Source organism: Haliaeetus albicilla, chromosome 2 (assembly GCF_947461875.1).
Source record: "Haliaeetus albicilla chromosome 2, bHalAlb1.1, whole genome shotgun sequence".
Classification (NCBI taxonomy): Eukaryota; Metazoa; Chordata; class Aves; order Accipitriformes; family Accipitridae; genus Haliaeetus; species Haliaeetus albicilla.
The window spans coordinates 44005948-44029372 of record NC_091484.1 but is presented as its reverse complement, the minus strand read 5'-3'; positions in this window follow the sequence as shown (position 1 = coordinate 44029372).

Below are 23425 nucleotides of genomic sequence, written 5' to 3'. Positions count from 1 at the left end.
CATGTGAAGGTGGGCTGGGAGAGGCATGTCCTTCTACCATTATAAATACAAGAATGCCTGGAGGTGATCTGGCAAACAGCTACCTTGGATCTCTCCTGGAAAGCCAGTGTGTGCGCCTGAAAGGTCAGTGAAGCACAACAAGCCTGCAGAGCAGGGCTGCTGGTTTTGATCAGGCTGGCAAAGGAGAAGCAGGGAGAGGTCAGGGAGAGCGAAGCTTTGTCATGGTGTTTTGGAGGACAGGAGCAAGGCCAGCACTGTGAAGGGGCTCTCAGCCTTGCTTCCCTCTCTGGGAAAACATGGTGTGGGAGCACAGCAGTGGCAGGGGGAAAGGAAGGCAGAGGGGGTGATGAGACTTCTTCAGGGATCCTGGGAAGTCTATGTCCATTGATTTCTGATGTTGTAAATAGACCTTGGCATAAATGAAGATGTCAGTGCCAGCGCTGTAAGCTCTTTGAGACAGGGACCATCATTTTGTCTGGTGTTTATACAGCCCCTACCACTGCGACAGCCTGGCCAACAACTGGATCTCTTCTACACAACTGCACCATTAAATGGTCTGGTTATTATTAGTAAGGTAGCAATAAACACTAATAGCAACAATTTCAATCTCACTCAGGATGAAAGAAGACAGTGGGACTGGTGGTTCCTATTTGCAGCTATGGAATAATGTTCATTTCTAGCCACCGTTTCTTTTCTTTTCCTGAATGCAACTTCATTTAAAAGAGGATGACTTTGATTACTCCTCAAGGGTCTTTATCCTGTCTGTGCCTGACACCTGCAGAAGTCTCCCATACTGCTAGAGCAGTGTTACTATTTAAGCGACTTAGTGCTTTCGCAGGCTGCAGCTCCAGACCCAGATTTCTCGCAGAGCACCCTGTCCCTGTAGGAGCTGCACGGAGGGGCGCAGCTACAGCCATGCACAGCAAACACGGCCAGCACAAGGGGAAATCTTTCTCTTCTTCACAGTGACAGCAGCTCATCACTCAGAAAGACTTTAAAAACATGCCCTGTCTCAGGACAATTCTAGAAAGGGTCATTCTGAGGACATCTGAGGCATGAGCATCTCCTCCAAACCAAAGTAAGTGCTTAAATACCAGTGAGAGTCTTTAGCCCCAAATTCCAAAGCAATTTCTGTCACCATTAGCTATGTACAAGGCCTTTCAAAGAAGCACTGCAAAGGTTGGAGGTTGGTTCACAGGCTGATGCAGAACTTCATCCTCAGTAAATGGCAGCGTGCCCTACAGAGGTTAGTAGCATCATCATCACCATCACTTTTTAGCTGTGACAAAATGAGACAAGTTACTTCAGTCATCTAGCCCAACAGAGTCATGGTGTCCATAAGGGAATATAGCAGCAAGCAACACCTAGGGACCTAAAGAAGCAACTTGCAAAAAAAAAAAAAAAGAGTTGGAATTTGAAATGGTTCCTGCCCAAATAACACATTGCATCTGTGACACTTTGTTCTGGTACTAAGTTCCTGGCAACACTCACCACACACAATTCCTGTTCCCTGGCAATGACTCACACCACTACCTGTGCCTTTGCAGATGGTTCCGTGGCGTATGTATCTTCCTAGAAGCAAGTAATTTGTTTTCTTGATGGGATGCATTTGCCAGAGATTTTCAACTGTCAAAACAATCCCCTCCCTAGCTCATGATCTCACTGCTGTGTACCCATTAGGCTCCTGTCCAGCCCAGAAAGACCATGGTGACATTCATTGCTGAGTGCTGGCCTGTGCTCTCATGATGAAGCGCTAAGTTGAAGTTGGCTTGAGAGAGAAGCAGTCAGCTTGGAGGAGGTTAGCATCAGAAATGTTTATATCAGCTATTTCTCTGAACTAATACAAAAACAGGGCTGGCTGGGTCAGGATTTGGCAGCTGAGATGAAGAGGAGGGTAAAGAGCATGAGGCTTTTTTTTTGTCCTTTTACATACATCTATGAAATAAGTGAGATGGTTACTCTGGCTGGGATCTTCCTCTTGGGAGAGGGACAGGACAAAGAAAGTCAGAAAACTGTAGTTCTTAATCTGTTACATTTGTGCTAAAATACATACTCTTTGGCTTCAGCTTGTGCAGTGGGAACAAAGCTGCTCAGGGTAACGTTACAGTATATGGAGAAGATGTGGGACAGCACTGTCACCGGGCCACGTGCCTGGCATTTGGCAAGCAAGTCGCATCCTCAGGGCTGTGTGTGCCAGTGAGGTGGAGGGAACTGGAAGCGTAACCTATTTTTGAGAGGGTTTCATACAAAACCCCACCAAAACAGACTGTGCCATTCCATTCCCATCATCGGCTTCATCCCCACTGGGTTTTTTTGATAAAAGAGTTGATCTGGAAAAAACGTATCTCTGTTAAACCTGGAACAATTTTCCATTTGGATCAGTCTCCCAGTTGAAAAGTGTTTTTTGGGAGGGGGGAAGGAAAAGAAAATGTTTTGAAATGGTCAAAGTATCCCATGCCATGATTTCTGAACATAAATTCATTTTCTGTTTCAAAAGAATATTTCTTGTTTGGAAAACATATGGTATTGAAAAAGAGGTTTATCTTAAAAAATATTAACATTAAAATTAATTATTTTGAAGTAACCAAACAGGGTGTTATTAACAAATCTTAATGAAAGAAGTATCTTTTCTGTCTGTAATCATGTTGCAGAAGTTTTTTTCTCATTTTGACTTTTAGTCCTGATTTAGGAAGGGCAGGGAAAAATGTCAAAATCCTTGTGAATATTTTCACAAGGACTGGGGAGAACATTTTCCCACACAGCTCTATGATCAAACTCTTCAGATGCCAACAAATTACTGATGAGGTTTTCCTGCCCTTGACTTGGGATCATCATATTGCAGAGCACTTGGGGACAGAGCAAAAGGCACCTCTCATCATGCTGTTAATGTTGTTTTTCCATGCACAGAGCAAGTACGTTCCCAAGAAATGTCTTAAGTGAAAGACTCCAAAATAAAGAACAAAAGTGGTGTTAGTAACCTCTGGCTTTCAACCTCTGTGACTTATGTCTTCAGATATCATGAAACTGGCTTTAAAATTGCATGAATAAAAAATGAATTAAAATATTTAACTTGCCTTCTTACTTATTTTCTAAACTACATGACTATTTTCAAGCTTCTCAGTAGGCCCGCCAGCACCAGAAATTTAGCTCTTTGCACATGAAAGCTGTGTCTCATGTAAGGTAATTACAAGAACTCAAAGAGTCAGAGCAAGCAGTGCTGCAGAGGCATCCTTGCAGGAGGGTCTGAGGGAGACACAGCCTCCGTATGCATTACTTTTTAGCAGTAGCCATCATTTAGGCATTGAACATCTCTCTCTGAAATCTAACCCCCATAAACAGGCAGCCTTCTCAAAGATGGTACCTTAGGGTATCTCCCAGAAGTACCCACACCTGAAGACAGAAGAATGCCAAAACCTGCAGCAGAGGATACCCCTTGCAAAGCAGTGTTCCCAGCTCTTTCCTGCATCTTGCTCATATGTAAAAAGTATGACAAGGAAGCCTTTGACTGGAATAGGTCTGATGTTAGTGAAAAATGGGTCACAACAGTGAATCTCAAGCCAAGTGGTTGTTCTGGGTTTTATCATGAGAGTGTGAAAGAAAGATTCGCTCAGCTCCAATCAAACTGTGAAAAAAATGGTGAAAGAGGCAACCTAGCACCTCTGCACCTCTGTCTTGTCTCAGCCATTTCATCTTCTGTTGTGAGAGACCAGAGACATAGGGACTCTTAGTGATTTTAGTGGTTTTCCCTATATAAACACAAGATCAGGGTGTAATTCTCTCCTGCAATAAAGCTGGCTTATAGCAGTAACAAATAAGTCTCACAGGTATTTAGCCAGCACCCAAATCTTATTTCTGTTCACAAAACACCCTACTAGACTGTGACCTTCTTCAAGGCCATCTCAGGGCCAGGCAATCTAAAGGATCAGATCCTCCTTCCCTTTCTGTTATAGACCAGGAGAAGAGACACTAATAGCCTCCTGTGTAATAGGATGAAGAGCAGCTGACACAGAAAATATAGAACCACAGGAAAAAGTGAAGCCACCACTTTTGCAAAGAGAGACATCGTTTGGCAATTTGCTGAGGCTTGCTATTATTGTTTTTGAGTCAGAGTCCTTTTTCTCTTCAGTGTTTATGGAGAGAAAAAGAAAAGAACAAAAATGTAGCAGCTGCTGTTTGAAAAAAAGCTACAATTTACTGTAATGGAGCATGGTCACTCAGCTTCATTTTTAATTAATTTCCAGATCCAGGAAATCCATTCATCACAATTCTGGAATGCTGGAAAACTCACTGAGGAACTACAAAGGGCAGGTAAAGCAAAAGCATTTAAAATAGTTGCAGATGAGCTGATAAGAGGCTCAAAGAAACAGTTAAATTTGTGTGCAGATAACTCAACCACAGTATCTGGAATGTATAAACATAGGACTTTTTTTTTTTCTTCTGGCCTTAAAATTTGATCCAAGTCTGGGAGTTAAAAAGTCCCATTTTGTGTAATCAGGTTCTGGTTGAACATGATTGCTGAATTATTTTAAATTGAAGACACATGTCTGGATGTTGAGTTCTGTATATTATTCCAGGATGGTGTCCATTAGGTCTTATCCACAGGGGCTATCTTCATTCCTTATGCACCAGGATTAGCAAACGGTGAATCATGAATATGGAGACAGTGAAAAGAATGTGGTACTAGTTAAAGGGTGATTTTGGAAATTATCTTGCATGCATTATTCAAAACTTTTCAGTCTCTCTTGCAGAGTCCCTACGGCTGTTTAAAAGTGTTATTTTAAAACACACTTGTACGAGGCATTTGCATTCTTTCATTTTGAGTCTTGAATTTAGCAATGAACCAACATTTGCCTTAACCCCTTGTCAGTCCTAAAGCATTCTCAAGAGTATGAGTTGCTCATCTAATGGTTGCATTGCCATATGCTGTCCTTTTATAATAGATCTGCCCCTGACCTCTGTGTTTTTATATTGCTTCTTTTACTGGCAGATGGACCATTACATAAATTGAAACATATTTTCATGGTTATTCCCAGTGGTAAGAGAGTATTGTCTCATTAGCTCCATGGGGAAAACGGTGTAAACCCAAAGCTGAGTAACTCACCTACCCATATGGTAGATGAAAAGAACAGTCCTCACAGTGTATGCTGTAGGCAGTGATGCCTCCTGGATTACTGGAAGATCCAAGTTCTGAGGTTGTATTTTTCCTTTCTGGGCTGTCCAAACACTTGTATAGCTTCCTGACAGCTTCTAAAGGACTGGACTGGGTGCTCTTTAGGTCCCTTGCAGCCATGTACCACAGATCAATCACTGCAGGATGCTCTGCCCACATCTTTTTCCTACTGCGTATCCATACACAGAACTCCTGCAGGGAAGATCTCTACAGTCTTCTGTTCATCAGAATTTTTTAATTAAAATGGCTCTTTTTTTTTTTAAATCAAAACAAAATTGTGGAAAAGAAGACTGTCCCTGTCATTCACATATTTGAGTTTTCCCATGTTCATAACAACTGTAATGGGAATCTTATCCATCCCTTAATCAAAACTATTTGAGAAATCACATCACCCAACTTCTTCACAAGCGAAAACACTTTTGTCAGTATGTGGAACACTTGATGACAGAATCAACAGTGATTCTGATATAACATTTCATGAAAATTGAAATGTTCCAAAAGCCAACAGAGGTGAAGTGGCCACAAAACTGAATACCTATACTCTTTGCAAAATGCATTCCTCAGTTTTCAGTCCAGGAAATAACAGAGTTAGTTGTGCAGATGGGCTTTCTGATTCCATCCCGATGGTATCTCCATACACCACCTCCCTCCCTCCTTCCCTCCCTGCTTAGGCAGGGCGAATCTGCTGGGCTTTAAATCTTCCTCAGCCAGGAGGAATTCTGAAAGGACAAAACAGCTGGGAAACACATCCATGCCTCCTGCAAAGGTATGTGCCTTAAATATTACTGCGAGGCACAGCATCATTTTCCAAAAATCTCTCACTCTCTTAAATAACACACAACCTATTGTTCTGAGCTGAGCAAAGGTGGAGCTGGCAGCTGACGTGTCTGAGGTCATTCGATAAATGGGTGTAATGAAGTAGTCATGGCTAATATGTGTTATAAGCTTAATATGAACCTGAAAATCCCACAGAGGAGACATAATATCTTTAAAAAATGATACTGCAGTAATGATTCTAAATCCTACAGCTTACAATAGTGTTTAACTGTTCTGAGCTATTATCATGATATTATTTTAGGGATTTTCATTACAGTAGATAGTTACATTAAAATTACATTAAAGTAGATAGTTGCCAGACTTTGCTGATGCCTTACTAAGAAACACACAGCAGACACTTGTGAAAGCACTTCCCCCTTCCACATACAAATGGGTAATTTACAATATGGCTGGAGATGACAGCTTGAATTAGATTTCTTTCTAGGAGCTCATTCTGGCAGCTAACCTTGGGCTGGAAAGAGCGTGGCACTCAGTTGCGTACTGCTTAGGACAAGGATCCAGAAACAGCCTTTTTCTGGTAAGCAGGTAAATATCATCTCTGCAAGATAGGAAAATGGGGCCCGCGGGTGTAATGTGCCTTGACAACACTAGCAGTTTTATACAGGTAGAATTAGGGTAAAAGCAGTCACAGGCCATGACCCAGTCTGTCCTGCTCAGCTGTCTCTTTGGCTCTTACATTCTCCTATGGTGTCACTTTATCACACTGCTGAGCGCCTCGTCAGCACTACTAGATGTGCTTTTAGGCAAGACCTGGGAAAGAGGCACTGTGTAGCTTTCCCCAGACCTGGGTATGATAGGACTTTGATGCATAAATTCCCTCTGTCGTGCTACCCCACTGAATCTCTGAGTCACTGTGGCTCTCCAAAGGCTGGCTCTGCCCATTCCTAAGCTGGGGGGACCCCCAAGTTCTCCTCCTTGCCTGCCTGCTCTCTTGCCGGGACACCTCCCAAAAGACCCATGTTGCATCCTGCACCAGCCTTAATCCTTGAAGTCAGAGGGCCATGCTATACTACAAATTCCCAAATAAACCAAGAAATAATTATCTCAAAACAATACCAAATATTGCTTAAACAAGAAAGAGCTTATTCCAATAGGTAAACAGGAAGGGAACAAACTACATTTTATTACATTATCCTCCCGCCTTAATAGTGTTTCGTATTGATTGTTATAGCCGAGTATTTACACAGGGTCTAAATGTACTAATTGACTCAAGATGAATTAGTTTAGGGGCCCAGATCTGACAAGTTCGCTGTCTAAAATTTAAACATGAGACAAACAAGTAAAGAGGTACATGAATAAACAGGGCGCACATCCCATTTTCATCAACTGGACCATACAGAATGTCTCTTCATGTAGGCTTGGAACAAAGGGGTCTCTCTCACAATGGGATGAGGCTATTGGAAGGGCAAGTGGTGGCACATCCATGGTCCAGCCAGGGTGTTACCTTTCCTGACCAAACACGATTCACCTCCTGTGCTTCTTGTATATGGGTGGACAAGAGAAGGAGTATCATATATATTTAGATTTTCTTATATATATATTTATATGAATATGTGCGTGCTCATGCCTGTGTGTATGTACCTACGTGTATGTATATATACACATATAAAAATATACAGTACAACTATATTATTTAACGGAGCTAGATTCTGCAGCTGTTTTGTTTGGAAAACTGTCACCACAGATCCATCTACACTGACATGTTTAGAGTGAAATATAATCTGCACAGTAAAAACATTAAATATTGCTTCTTTAAAGCAAATTTGCCCTTTGCCATGCTGTATGGCATGCAACACTGTAGAATGGAAATATGCCTCTTTCATTAAAAAAACTCAAAACACATAAGCCCTAATAATTGGACGGGAAATGTTTATTAACCTGATTTTTAGCACCGCTCTTGCGAAGAAAGTTGAAAATCCACTCAACACCAAGTACACGCCTTTGCCATCTTAATGTTTTCTATCTTGTATGTATGCTTCCTGTACATATTCTATGAATGTTTTCTTTTTGCTCTTACAAGTTTTAATCTCAGCTAACTCCTGCCTTGCTAACAAGTGACATAATTTCGTGCTACAACCAACACATATATCTTTTCATCTGGGAGTGACGTCCAAATCTCACGAAAAGGAGCAGGAGCTGGATGATGCTGGCTGCATTCAAACTGCCTGCAGTTGCTGCCTAAGATGCAGCTCCTTCTCTCTTGATTTTTTCAGTCTGGCAGCTCTGGCCTGGGAGCTCACCTTAGATACCACAACAAGCATGTGGGGTTGAGCAACTGGAGCTGACAGTCTCAGTGCAGCTCAAGGATGCTTCTCTTTCCTTGAAAAATCCGTTTGCCGAGATTGTCCTGACACACTTCTGGCTTCCCAACCATCCCCTGGGCACAAAGAACACCCGAAAAAAAGCAGGATTTCAGAAAACATCTCCTTCCTCAAACTCAGGCACACTGATTCCTTGTATTTGCCTGTGATGTTTCTTACTCCTGAGTAAGCTAGTCTGTGCCTGATGCCGTTCATCAGATGAGCAGGCAGAAGAGGACTTTTCAGGAAAGATAGGCTGTTGTTCTCACTATAACATCCCCTCCAGAGAGGTGGGGTTAGTTCTGGCCCCTCAAGACACCTAAGCCCACTGAGGACTTGCAGGCAATGTCTGGTTGACAGTGCTGGTCATGAAACACCACTGCCTGTATTATTAAATTGTTAGTGCAATCCCCGTCCAAATATCACTTTCACATACAGTGCCTGGGCACAGGTCTGGGACCATTCTGAAAAGGCAGCTTAAAGGTAGTAACCCTTTCTTGAAGGCAAAAGACATCCACTTTTCATCCCAGTTCTCAGTGTTAGAGAGCACTGCTAAGCACATCAAATCTGCCAGGATGTACTAAGCTCTGCAGTGCATTGGCCTTCATTTCCTCTGGGCCTTAACATATCCCCTCCCCAACAGTCAGAATATGTGGAAAAACAATTTCAAGAGACATCATCAACTTAGTGATAGCCTTAGTAAGTGCAGTACCAGTTGGGTTTGGGACATTTTACATATCCCTGTATGGCTTGAGCTGAAAATGTACAACTGCACCTTAGATCTCAGCTTGCTGTGATAACACACATTCCACTGTGTGGAATGTAGGAATAAGTACTGCTTACAGAAAAAAGATTTCTAGGATTCCTTTTTTTTAATATATATATATATATATTTGTGCTGTTCAAGAAGATAATGAAGTTGCTAATTATCTCAATAACATACTCGGCTTCTGAAACATTGCCATCTGTGAGGACGTTCTCTTGTTTTATAGACTAGCCCATTCCTGCTCCTGTTCTTTGCTGTTCCTGCTCTTTTGGGAAACAAAGGCAGGTTTTTATACCCTCACAGGTCAGGAATAATGACAGGATAGGAAACACAGGGAGAGGAGCTACAGAAGAATACAGGATATATGCTACTGCAGAAAGTTTTAAAAATTCATGCATCGTTCCATTTTTATCCATCAATTATGTCACAGGCTTCCTAAGTTAAAAAGGTTCGTGTCTACCAGCAGCTCATTACCCTCTCTGTAAGAGACTCTTATACACCAGGTAGCAGAGCAGTGTGAAAAGTCACATCCCAAGGTTATTCTGTTCAGCAGAAATCCTTCTCATCATCTGGGTGTGTTTCACTGAGCTCTACAGAATAAGAGCAGCAAGAATAAAATGTAGCAGAGCCATACAGCAGCTCTCGCCCTGTGAAGCCCCTGGAGAATTAGCGCAGCAGGACAGTGCAGATGTAGCGTGGAGCTTTTCTCTTTCAAGCAGCAAAGCCCTTAGCTGAAGTGCATCAAAGTCAAATGGCTTTTGTTTCAGTGGGTTTTGAGTCCAATTGCAATCTCTTCCTTGTGCTTCTGCAGATGACTGCAGGTAGCACATCTGCCTGTGAGTCTCCTGCCTTAAGTATAAGAAACATTTGTTGTCCTACATTTTGGGAATTCCATATGCTGCTAACAATAAGAACTGGCTCTGGAGAATGAATGTGTGTGTTTTGTCTGAAGGCTAAAATCATTTAATTAGCATTGGGGAATCCTGCAGTAATCTAGACAGGATCTGGCTTTGTGCATGCTGTAGACCCTTAAAAGTCTGTGGGAACTCTGAGAATATATTGTTAGTTTTCCTCACATCCCAGAAACACAAGTCCTAATTAGTAAAGTCAGGCCTATAAAGAAACATTTTGACTGCAGATAGAAGAGGTAAACTCCCTACCCCTAGCTGACTTAGCTATGCTGGCAGAAAAAGAGGGGAAAAAAACCCCACCAAACAAATGTGGTAAACAATGAAACCAGCAAAAGACTGCCTTTTGCCAGTGTAAATTAAGTCATCCCAAGAGGTGGTCTAAATATGCAAGCATAAAAACTCCTTTTGCCAGTATAAGCTGTATCTCCACAGGGGGCCTCTGCCGCTTTTGCTGGCAAAGCTTTTATATTGTAAACCAGGGTTGCTGATACTGCCTTTGAAAGCACAACTGATAAAAAATAATGTACAATTATCATTCCTTTCGTCTGTCTGCAGTGGTCATTTCCACCCCTCAGCTGTATGCTGGCGAGCCACATACACACAGGTCAGGATTCAGATCACAGTGGGGTGCGCTGGCCATAGGGAGAGCATGGTAAAAGAGCAGGAAAATCCCAAACTGAGAATAAAATGATAAACCAGTGGTCATTTCTCAGAATGCTAGCCAGTCAGTCAGGTGTTGTTTAACAGGATTTGTGTAGTTGAGGCCATTCATAAAAATATTGCTGCTGTAAATGTATCGGTGTAGTTAAGGTAATGCAGTTCCATGGGTGATATAGTTACTCCTCCTTGAATACACTGCAAATGTCAGTTAAGGGTCAAAATCTCTTTGACTAACCTGGATAAATTGATATAAAAACTCTGATCAACCATAAAACTGTTACATTCACTTCACCAAGCTACTGGGTTGGGAAGTCTAATCCTCCATTGCTTTTCCCATGTATTGTGTAGCCATATACCTAGCTATACCTGGCTAAGGATGTCAAAGGCTGTTTTTGTTCCAGCACAACTGGCCTGCAGAGGTGACCACACACATGTAAAGCAGTAAAAGCCAGGTATGATTTTGTAAAGCAGAATCCTCACATTTCTGCATAACCTGGGCTACCTTAAAAAGCTTAAAAAGGAAAAATTTATATTATTCTTTTGAGAAAACTCTATTTTCCCTACACAAGATGGGACCTGTCCTATAGCCCTGGTCCTCTAACTTTTGGGGAGAATCTTGCTTAGACTATGCAAAAAGAGCCAGCTGAATATAAGAAGGACAAATTATAGATTTGAGCCCAGGTCTAGGCCAACATATACCAGTGATTTCACATGATGTCATTGCAAGGAGGTGTTGTGAAAGTTGTGGCATTAACAGAGTCTAGAGAGCTTAATATTTGAAAAGATGGTTCTTCCAGCCCTGGGCTGGATAGGAGTCAGGACAGCACAGTCTACTTAGCAGGCGGATGACCAAATGGCAATGCACATAAGCAAATATTTAGCAGCCTGCCTCCCTCTGAGAAAAATATCAGCTGAAGTTAAGACAAGTAGTTTCTCTTGAACATACAAAAAAGATGTAACAAACCAAAAAGCATTCCCACTCGCACTGAACTCGGCTAGGTTGGGTAGGTGAGTTGAGCCAGGACAGAAACCAGCCCAGAGTGACACCAAGTAAGAGGAGAACATCATGAGAGCACAGAAACAAAGATGCAAGCTCCTCATATACCAGCCGCGGAAAAGGAGGCAGTGGCATCACGCACGTTTCTTTGTTGGCATAACAAGCAAAAATTGGTGAGCTGTGTCTGCATCAGGTGATAATATTCAGTTGCAACCAATGTATTTACCATATTTCAGTTTCCACACAGGAAATGATTAATTGTGATGATGCCTAGCAATTATATAGCATGTTGCCTCTTCAGAGCCTTACACATACGATAAGCAGGTGTGAGCAATTTGCCATTGTAGTGGGTGTCTGTAGCTAGAGCCATTCTTCTTTACTGTTAGAGCTGAAATGAGTTGCCTGCATACATTAAACAGTGCAGTACTAATCACATCTCCCTTTTTAACTCAGGTTTAGTTGATGACCCGTAAGAGCCATCTGTATGTTTGAGATTCAGAGTGTGAAAGCCAGGGATCATGGCTGATGGGCTAGTGGTCTCCGATGTCCTCCATATTTTGTGTAACCAAGGGGGTCCCCATGGCTGCTCTGTAAATGCCAGCACCACTGCTCTGCATCTTGTACCTTTGGGCTCTGCCTCACAGTACCCAAAGCATCCCTGGAAAGCCTCACAGTGCACACATTCCAGTCTGCTTAGACCTCCTGTTTGGAGAAACCAAGGAGATTATAACCCATCACAACCTAAAACAGCAGGCACCACAGTCTCAGCTTTTGCTCTGCCCCCTCCTCCCCCCTTCCAGATGCCTGTGTGCCCCTGCAAGGGAAGAGCTCTCCTTGCCACAGCACCCTGTGCCCAGGAGCATCATGGTGATGGAGCAGGGGGGTTCTCCCTGGGGACCTCAGGCAGAGCAACCCACAAAAGCTGCAGAAGGAGCACACCAACAGCCTTGTGCCACTGCCTTGCCAAAGGAGAGCACTTCTGGGAGCATCGACCCACAGCTGAAAAGAATTTCAAGGGGATGATATTAGACTACTTTTATAAATATACAGAACAACAATAAGTTCATGTGGAAGCTAATGTTTGGCAAAATGAGTCTCAAATGCAGATGCAATTTTTGCCTTGCCTCTGCCTGCCTGCACCTCTGCTCACTGGGTTGCAATATGGAAGAGATGGTTTCTGAGGTACAGCTACAAATTTCATCTTCATGATAGCAAAATTTGCCCCTGGAGATTGGAAGATCAGTCCACAGATGCACAGAAAATACCCACCCTGCCTCTAAAAACGCTCATGGCACAAAAACCCTAAAACTAGAAGGGAAAAAAAGATCAAGCAGATCCCTATTCCTTCTAAATTTAAAGTATTAGCAGACAGTGTCTTAAACATGGGGCATGTATGTCAGAGCTAAGGGTAGATGTTTTAGATGTCTCTAGCTTACTGTCCATTAGCTGCAGACTGTGACCTTGAAGAATTACAGGCAACATAAGCAGAAAATAAATATGAAAGATGTTTCAGTCCAATGTAATTAAAAGCCCTATTACCATGTAATCTCCCTTCCAAGGAAATACACAGTATCTCTGGAGGCCACATAAGGGTGTCAAAACAGTCTAATGCAATGAGGCGGCTCAGGGTTTTGAACCATCCCCCATGTTTCTCCTCTTCACTGAGTGCCATTTCTGCACCGCTTCGCTTGCTTGAATGTGTACTATCAGGAAAAAACTCTATGAGAAAACTGCCACTGTCTTATATATGTTGGCATATATAACACTATCAATGCCCGTGATATACACCTGCATTTACCATTAGTTGCTCTCTTAATAATAAATTCTTGAAGACATATTTCGTTTAATGTTTACCTAAAGAGGGAACAGCTAAGAAAAGCTGCATACACTGAATTCAAGAAGGGGATATTTCTTTCCTACTATAAACACAACTGATTATAAAACCAGAATGCAAACTGAGCTCCTTGCCCTTCAGTTTTGTATGAGGTTACATTTCTTTGCAAGACTCTAATTTCTTCAGTTTTTTACTGCATTCCAACCCGGGGAGATATAAACCAAAGCAAACAAAGTACCCCCCAAAGGAGTCTCTCCCCCTTAAGCGGGACTTCTATTTTTAATTCTCTACAGCTTTTAAAACATTTGAATGGGAAGCCTCCATCAGTCTTTGGTGGAAAAGAATTCCTGCTGGTCTCTCAGGACATCCACTCCAGATAATCTCAACTGGCAGCTCGATATAAGACCGATATCTCTTCTCAGAGGGGTTCCTTGCAGTTGCGTTTCGGCACATTCTGCCTTTGCAAAGAAATTCTTTAAACAGTCATATTTTCCTTCCTCAAAGATAAATTAGGAAAAAGAAAAGAAGAAAAAAAGAAAAAGGAAAAAAAAATGTTGACCTTCTTGCTTGTTGGCAGTGAATCTTTCACACTTTGCTGGTGCCTTTCTCCAAAGCTGGCTCTCGGCGAAACACTGCACTGACTTTGCTCTGGCCGACAGCAGGAATGCAAGCAGGCACCACTGCGAGGAGATCTGCTGCTGTCTTTCCCCGTCACATCTCCAGGAACCCTTGCTTGCTGCATCCCCAAAAGCCTGGACCCTTCTCTTTGCTGACAATGATGGGACTGAGCGGGAAGCAGGAGAGCTCTTCACGAGCTTACAAACATGAGACAGAAGAAAATTGCAAGAAACTGAAAAAAGATTCCGTATTTCCAACAGCAGAGGAACAGAGTGGGAAAAATTTTAAAACGTGTGCATTGCGCCTGAAGTATTTACAGGAAGGCTCCTTTAAAAAGCCTAAACTCAAGCGATTTATCTGTCCTTCCAAGAATTTCAAGGCAGGAACTACCTCCCCATGCTCCCCAAGGAAGGAACCAATTGCTTATCAAGAGTGAAAACGTGACTGAAATGTGATAGCAAAAACCAAAGAAATCTCTAATAAATTAGAAATTTTTTCTTGAAGCTACAGAGCGCAGTCTGCTTGGAGTCTGGTTTAATCTGTTGCCATAAATAAATCTATTGAGGGAATTTTCCATAGGCTTTATCAGACAGCAAAATTCTGCAAGTCACATCACTGCATGTCGTGTGATGCCTCTGGCAGATTCAACCTGGTTAATATTTATGCTGCAATCACCAGTGACTTCTTGAAACCTTAAAGGCAATATCTTCACAAAAAAAGCCCCTGAGCTCCTGCAGATGGGCTATCATCATAAATTCACCCAAAAGTGGAAACTCAAATAACAGATGTGTGTTTATAAACACAGAAAATAAAGTAAATTACTAGATATGCTTTCCAAATGCTTAGGGCTGCAAGGTATCCTTTCACACAAAAGTCCATATTCATACTTGCCCACACCAAGAGAGCTTTCTTGCTTACCTGGGAATTTGGATTGCAATTGCTATTATCAAGGGGCAAATTCTTGACTGGTGAGAATAAATCATAATATGCCTTTGCTCTATGGAACGATCTCTGAGTGATTAACACCACCATTTACCTCCCCGTAGCAACAGTTGTTTCCTATTCCCAGACAAAGAAAGCACGGAGGCATGTGGAAAGATTGTGTAGGATGTAGCAGCTGTTAACAAAAACTTGACTTTTTAGAGGCCACCTATCTACCTTGAAATATGCTCGGTGCCAAAAGGCAGATGAGGGGTTAAGAGATCTCCCCCGCCTTATCTCTTGCACACTTTTTATCTGCCCAACAGTCCATAATAAATCAGAGAAAGTCTTCTTCCATCTGGCTCACTCTAAATTCCTTGCTTTCACATGATTTGGGAACATTTTCCTGACCTTTCATGACTTCGCTGATATTGCACAGAGCAAGAAGTTGGAAGAAGTGCACCAGGGAAATTTGGCAGGTATAAAACATGCCTGCAACTAGGTGAAGTCGTCAGCGATGCATCAATCCTAGGGTATCTCCTGGGCTTTGCTATCTGCTGCTCTTTCTGCTTTTGGAAGGACGTGCCCAAGATAGCAGTCCATGAGGAAGGCCCAGCGTGGCTCCTCTGCAGAAGGGGTGGTATGGGAAAACGTAAAGCTAAACGCTGCAGACCCCAGACACTTCATGCACTCCCAAGGCCCTTCTGACATTTGTATATGATTACCAAGAAGCATGGAAGAGCTGTGGAAAAGACAGCTGGCACATTGGTCAGCTTTAGTAGCAAAAGTCCCAGATATTTGTCCTGTGCATTACAATTGGTCCTTGATGTTGAGAGGTGAGAGTTTTTATGAAAAATGGCAAAATTATTAATCCCATTGACCAGTGTTTTCATTATATTTAAGCACCTTCCACCTTTCTGCTCCATCCTGCTCTCCCATTCTCCTCACCAAGTCCATCACCTGAGGCTGAGCCACCACCCCAGTTCAGGCCATTACTCAACATCCTCATCGTGATCCCCTTCTTCTCTTAGGAGGCTCACAAAGACCATATGTTATGTCTGCCTGCAGTAGCAAGGGATTAGAGACACCTAAACAAAAAATTACTCCAGGTATTTTATTTTTATAAAGGCTCAGCTTCTTCTCCACACATCCAGGAAAGGCTATGGGTTAATCACCACCTTTTAGGTCCCATCTCCATCCACCAACCTGTCCTGCACCTCTTCTCTGGGCATCTCAATATGCCACGTACCAGCTGTTGCTCAAAAGGCATCCATCACACAGAGCAACAGCTGTTCCCTGAATTGAAATACCACACTGGATCATTTTTTTTTGTCCCAGTGATTGCCCCAAACAGCAACTTAGAGACTGAGAGAGACCCATGTAGTGCAAACCCATTCTAGGAGATGGGGTTCTCTGACGATGTAAATGCAATCCTACTGCTGCTTCTTGCTCATATCATTGCCTGCACAAGACTTTCTATTTAATATGCATAACTTGAAAAATATAAATTTTTTTTGTTCTGTCTTCTGACCCAAATATCCATTTTCATGGAAAAAGTAAAATATGCACATACACTAACAACTGCCATGCTGTAATAACAACAGTTTTGCTTACCCAAATGGTGATACAATCCCAAGTGTTTGGGTTTGTGGGCTTCCACACACAATGAATGTGCATGTGTTTGCCTTTGTGGTATAATAATGGCTAAGTACAAGTACAAAACAGTCATATGCATTAATAAAAAAAAGTGAGACAAGTTATTTGGTGGTATAACTGCATTGGCTTCACTCAAGTTTAACCCTGCACTGAATCTAGCCCCTTATCTCTGTTTCATATATATTAAAAAAAAAAAAACAACCAAAAAAAACCACTTTATGGTTTTCAAGGCAGATGTCTTTCACCTCAGTAAATATGACATGAGAGAGTGTAACCTAGAAACCTAGAAGGAAGAGATATCTGCCACTAGCTAAATGATTTCTGGGGAAAAAAAAAAAAGCAAAAAGGAAAAGAAAACCAACCCTATACCTACATATGGTATTTAATATATACCTCTAATGGAATGAGCTTCATAATTTATTCTGGGGTTTACCTTTTCATGAACTCTGTCTTGTTCCTGCTCATGAAAGATTTTCTGGTGCTTCGGATATATTAAAAGCACATCATCTCTGTCTCCCTCCTCTCATTTCTGTGTATTCACATATTGATATATTTTGCTGGTGCACATGGCATGGTAATAGCAGTAATACTCTTTGCTTCTGCTCTGCTTTTTGTCTCAGGATCTCATGCCAAGAGTTATAAAGTGAAGAGACTGAAGTTAGGTTTTTATATTCACACTGAGGCCCTTAAATTACAGCCCAAATTTTGGAGGTGCTGACTTCAAACGGAATTGGTGGTTTGCAATACTGCTGCTCGGGGCACTCAGCGCCAGGGTAAAGGTTTACCGCACTCATGTCTAACCATGATCCGTGAAGGCCTCATGGCTGTGGCTGCTTCTGCATCACCACACTAGTTCACCTTCGGACATACAAGTTTCGGCTGGTTCGAAGGGGGTCACGTCACCGGTGCCATGAGGGGCAGCAGTCGCTCCCGGCAGCCATGGCAGGGAAGGGGGGCCAGGTGGCAAAGCCTAACACCCGATTTGGTTAGACAACCTTCATTGAGCGCTTTGGAGACATCACACATCACAGCTGGGATTTTCAGGGGCTTCCAAATATTTGATTCGCGTTCAGGTACATTTTTACCAGCCAAACCTTTCGTGCAGAGGACCTTATGCCAAACAAAGACCTCTTTTGCTGACCTACTTGAAATGCGTTACTCCCACCCCTGCTATGAAATACAGCCTTTTAGATCACATAAATCCTACAGCTCTCCTTAACATCCCATTGATAAAGACTTCCCGCAGCGGCAGCCTTAGCTGCCCCACTGAGGCGGCCCAAGCAGGGATGCCCACCCTGCAGAGGGGCGGCAGGACCAGCACGGGAAGTGGGGGCACGCTGCTCACGCCAGGAAAGGATGGGTGTCTGCAACCTGCCGGGGTTTATTTTTGTTTTCTTAACTGAAACAGCTCTGCTGGTATAAAACATGTGCTAAACCAGGCCCAAATCTTCTAAGAAAATCCCAGCTCACATAGCCCCTTTTTTATTCAGCCATCCATCTCACGTTACAGTTAATGGGAATAACATGTGATTTTCAAAAGACAAACTTTTGCCCAACTTTTCCTGTGTATACATTTCCCTCAAATTTCTAGATTTTTATTACATTCTTTTGCTTTATTATTGTTAAATGATTTCTATCATTTAATGGCAATTTGTTCTGTTTACTCAACATGCTCAGCAAAAGAAAATGGAAAAATGCATACACCAGAAGAGAACCTTGGTTCCTTATCTCATTGCACAAATACCGTTTTTTTAGGAAAGTGTGATAATGACAGAGTCAATTATTCTGCCAACCTTCTCTCCCAATTTTTCTGTTTCCCTTTTCATCTCAGTTTTTCCCTGCTCTATGCTTTGCATATTTTATTAAGAAAACAAATGTTCTTTGCAGTGCAAAGACTGGATAGGACGCGTTCACATGAGAAGACTTCAGAGCACGTGTAGTTTATTTTTTGTGTAATTGATTTTGTAGTAGATAGAAGCCATGGTATAAACTAACAGGATAATGTTTTTGATCAGTTTCCAATGCTTAATTACAAGTCTGCTATAACTAATTTCCTTCATGTGCTCGCAGCTGCTATGCTTTTGTCATTGGCTTATTTTTCTTTGAAAATCTGAAAGGCATCGAGTATTTCTGTGAAAGTTGTCTGCCCTGATTGACTCCTGCAGACACCTCATTACCACAGTCATTCTGCAAAGTTGTATAGCTGTTTCAAACCTTGCATTCAAATAATTTCTTTTTTCTTTTCTTTTTAAGAAAAAAAAAAGTGCTGTTTTGAAACACTACAGAATATCTGGCTCATTAGAGCATCAGACCAGTTGGCTTTGCAATACAAAAAGCCTTCTGGGAAGAGCAGCAGAATTTACTAGATTGGCTACACCACTCGTTTGTAAAAGCGACATATTTTGAAAGAAAGGACTTGGTGATGTTGGGGTATTTGTTTGTTTGGGGTTATTTTCACAAAGATAAATGAAATGTCCACTCTAACAGTGTATTTTAATAGGGAAATCTACCTAGTGAAATCTCCGCATTAAAAATACATATTTATCTTTTTTTTTTTTTTGGTAGCTTTGTAGCTTATTAGCAGTTATGCTAATATATTGCAAGGCATAAAGGGTGGTGGTATCACACCATCCTCCTGAGGAATGGCTGGGTTGGAAACAGAAGCTGGGGGCAAATCTGACTATCTTTACTATCCCCCAAACTGACAGATCTGCCACTCTCCGTGGGAGATAGAGATGAAATCGATCTTTAGTTGGTGTCTTTGGGACCCTCTCCCACGGCAGAGCAGTGCAAAACTCAATGTGCTCTCACAGCGTGGGTTATGGATGAAGGGTCAGACTGGGTAAACTCCATGCCATAGCAGGACTGGACAGAATATGACCCATGGATGTTTCCCCCAGATTTGTTCTTAATATCATTCCGCTTTTTGTCTTAGCATATGGTTACCCATCCCTTATTTATTCCAATGAAACCTAATTTGGGTTTATTCTCTGAATCTGGATGTTCAGCTCTCTTTAATGTCAGCCACTCCTTAGTAAATCTTCAGGCACTTGAAATAATACAGTCAAATGAGGAGAATTAAGGCTGCTTGATGGGTTTAAGAGCCACCAGTTCTTATTTTAGAAGAGGCAGCTAAGTCAGGGATGGGGGAGTAGCACATATCTCTAGCTTCTAATGTTAATGAAGACAACATTTCATATCAAGGATTACATGCAAATGCAAATGTATGTAGATGGTTTACTTACACAAGAGATTTCGTACATCCACCTCTGCATTCCTCCTCCTCCCCCTATCTTTTCACCCAGGAAGAGATACTATTGTTATTCTAGTCATCTTTCTCTTGATTTTATTATCTAACAGAGCCATAAAAATGACAAGAAAATGGATTTTTCAGACAACAGTCTCCTGTTCCTGGTGTAATTTCACGTTGAGCTACAGATACTGACAACATCAGATAGTTTATACATTTTTCCTTTAATTGTATATCACAGCCCCATTTTTAGTGAGGTGCTCACCACTACATAATTAAGAAAGTGTTTAAAGCGCCTGACTCTTGTTAGATGGTTGATGCGCAAAGGTTTGCGAGCGTGATCCAGCTACTGCTGGAGATGCTGTGCTGGGGTGAGCCTGGCCCTTGGCAGAGCAGGGGGTGCAGGCTGGGTGCCGATGGGGCAATCGTGCAGTGCTCAGGGGGGCACAAAGAGTAAGAAAGGCTGTGAAGGGGTGGCAGCGATCAGCCCCCGTCACAAAGCCACCAGACGACATGCCTCCATGGGAGGTTCATGTACTGGAAAGACCCAGCATAGGGTTTTTATGGGGGTCTTGTAGATTTGGGCTGAGGTTGGGGGTTTCAGCAAGGACCTTGCTCAGATCCTCGCACAGCCGCTCACTATAAGCCTGACCCAGCTGAAGTGTAGGTAAAAGCTGAGAGCCAAGCATGCTGCCTCATGACCACAGATATGGTTGAAGACTCAGAGGGAAACAGATAAATTGCCCTCATTGTCTCAGTGCTCAAACTATTTTGCTTTATTTTTAACAGGATAAAAATGCATCTCATTCTACTAAACAAACAACAAAAAAACCTTCATTACGTAACTCTCTCCCTCCAAAATGCAACAACAAAGCAAGCACCCAGCTGTATTGCACATTCATAATTTGGCTTTTTCTGTAGAAGATTGTGACTAATATTTCTGTGCTACGCAAGGGGATTTGATTACCTCACACCCCATGGTTTTCTCTCCCCGGAGCAGCTCTGCAAATCCCAGCATAAATCAAAATAGCTATCGGCAAACATCAGTGAGCAGATTTGCCTGGTGGTCCGCTGATGTGCTGCCACAAGAAGGATCAGAGCTGGGCTGGGGAAGAAGGCAGGCGGAGATTCTTTCTGGGGTGACATGGTGCGGCTGGGTGCTGCTGGACCCGGCGTTTGTCAGGGCAAGGGCATAGCAAAAGGGGGCAAAAGGAGAAGAAAGGTCCGGCTCAAAGAATAACTGAGAAGCACCTCTCCTCTGGGAAAAATGTTTCTTAAATAATAAATATTTTGATTGATTTGGACTAATATTTAACAGATGTGGAGAGAATATTCTCCTCTAAAATAAGATACTCTTAATGGAAACACTATTCCTTGTATCACTATCTGCAAATTCAAAGAGCTTATTTTAGCTTAGGGATAAAATAAGCTTAAGCGATGGGAAGGATAGCCATCTTCCCAATTTTTTTTTCAACAGCTACTTCTTATCTCTCAGAATTGTTTGTTTTATTAAGAAATCCTGCAGTCCAAAGCAGATTTACAGGAAGCCCAAAGCTGTGTGTTGCAGTCACTTTCATAAGGGCTATTTATTTTTTTAGCAGCTGGCAATAAAAAAAAGTGCCAGTCTGTTCCATATGCAAAGCAAAGGATTAACCAGGAGAGGAACACTAATAAATTTCTTTCCTTCAGGAAGGAGCCAGTAGAGCTGTGGCTTCAATTTGATTTAGCCGAACACCATTGCCCATTGCTTCAAAATACCCTGCACCCCCACCGGCTGGTATCACAAGGAGCATCGTTTGCAGGGAAAATCACACACAGAATCATATCTACAACTGGCATGTATAATTACTCCATGTTTTCTCCAGAAGGGATTATCCTGTGGCAATAATTATGTCAAAAACGTGCCCCAAAGAATAATATTTCAGGCAACTGCAGCCATCAAACAAATACGCTGTGTAATTATGTTATTTTTCCCCTCTGAAAGCTCTCACTCATATTTGTATCTTGCCTGCCTAAGACCTGCTCCAAGGGAAGCACCAGATTGTTTCTGACGATAGCACATATATCAAAGCGGGGATGGCGAAGCCGGCCTGGCTGGGCTCTTGCAGCAGCCCCCGGCAGGTCTGGCTCAGATGTGGAGCTATGCTCAGACTTTGCCCCGAGCAAAAGATGCCACCTCTAATATACAGAACTGTCATGAATTTGTTTTTTGTCATAAATGAAGCATGGGTCTGTGCTTTAATTTTCCTCACTGCCCTCTGTCAGGTAATAACCATAAATATTGTCCTGAATCATTAAGTCACAACCTGAAATGTGATCCTGCCCAGTTCCCAATCAGACAGCCATCTGGAAGATGAAAGAAGTCTATTTTCATTTTAGAATGATCCAGACTCTAATTTGTAGTAACAGTCTTAACAGGCTGTTTCAGAGACATTAACCAGAGACTGGTCATGGTTGCTCAAGGAGGGGGCATTGTATATGCTGCTTAAAGCATGCGTCGCAGGCAAAATACCCTGTCACTGCTTTGAGCTTGCAGCATCTGTGGCTTTTTATTCCAGCGCCATGTTTCTAAATGGGCACAGGTTATGCGTCCAGGGTGACTGGAAATATACAGTGTCGTAAAAAATGCCAACACGTTTGTGGGAGACAGAAAATAGTGTTTCCACGAAGCTAACAGTGGTACCACAGGTCGTATAAATGCCTCCTATCTTAGGGTTAATTCCATGCTGAAAGCAAATATTTTTTCTATATATATAAATGTATTTATACATACATATATCTTATGATTTTCTGGCTACTGAAAAAAGTGTTTCCACCATCAAAGTGCTCTTTTATTGCAACAGCGAAATACCTTTTACTCTGTTAAAAGCAAAGAAAAAAACTAATCAAGTGATTATGCGGTTGAGCAACAGCACTGTCAATCAAGAGCTTCTCATTACATATCTGAAGCCACTGCCCCCTCCTGACCCGTGCTACCTTCAGTTAGTGAAGGACATCAAAGACCAGCTGGCCTGCAATCATGCAGAAGGAACCCAGCAAATGAAATGGGAAGCATGTGCATCGCCTCTCCCTGCCAAGACGCAGGAATACTGCATTCCTTCGCTCCCTCGACGCCCTGGGTGTCCCTGAGCAAGCCCCACAAGGACTCATTTTTTACACTTGTGAAGTTAGGATAATGCAGTGGTCTGGGAGCACGGTGAATCCATTAGCACATGTATGCTGGTTTGTGACTAGTGTTACTAGGCTTAAAATTAAGCCCAAATTAGACTATTTCAGTACAAAATATTAAAAAGCTACAGCCTTAATTCTGAAGGATAGGTAACTTTGTCATAACTCTCTCCATTCACTTCCAAATAGGAATTCGGAGATGTTTGCTTAAATAGTGATGAGAGCACAGTATTCAGTGCGTCCTTGTTCTCACTTCCTTGCTCTTGCAAACCTGCCAATTAAAGATGGATGCAGAGGCACAGAAATGCATCTAACAGCAGACATGTCTCAAGCAGAA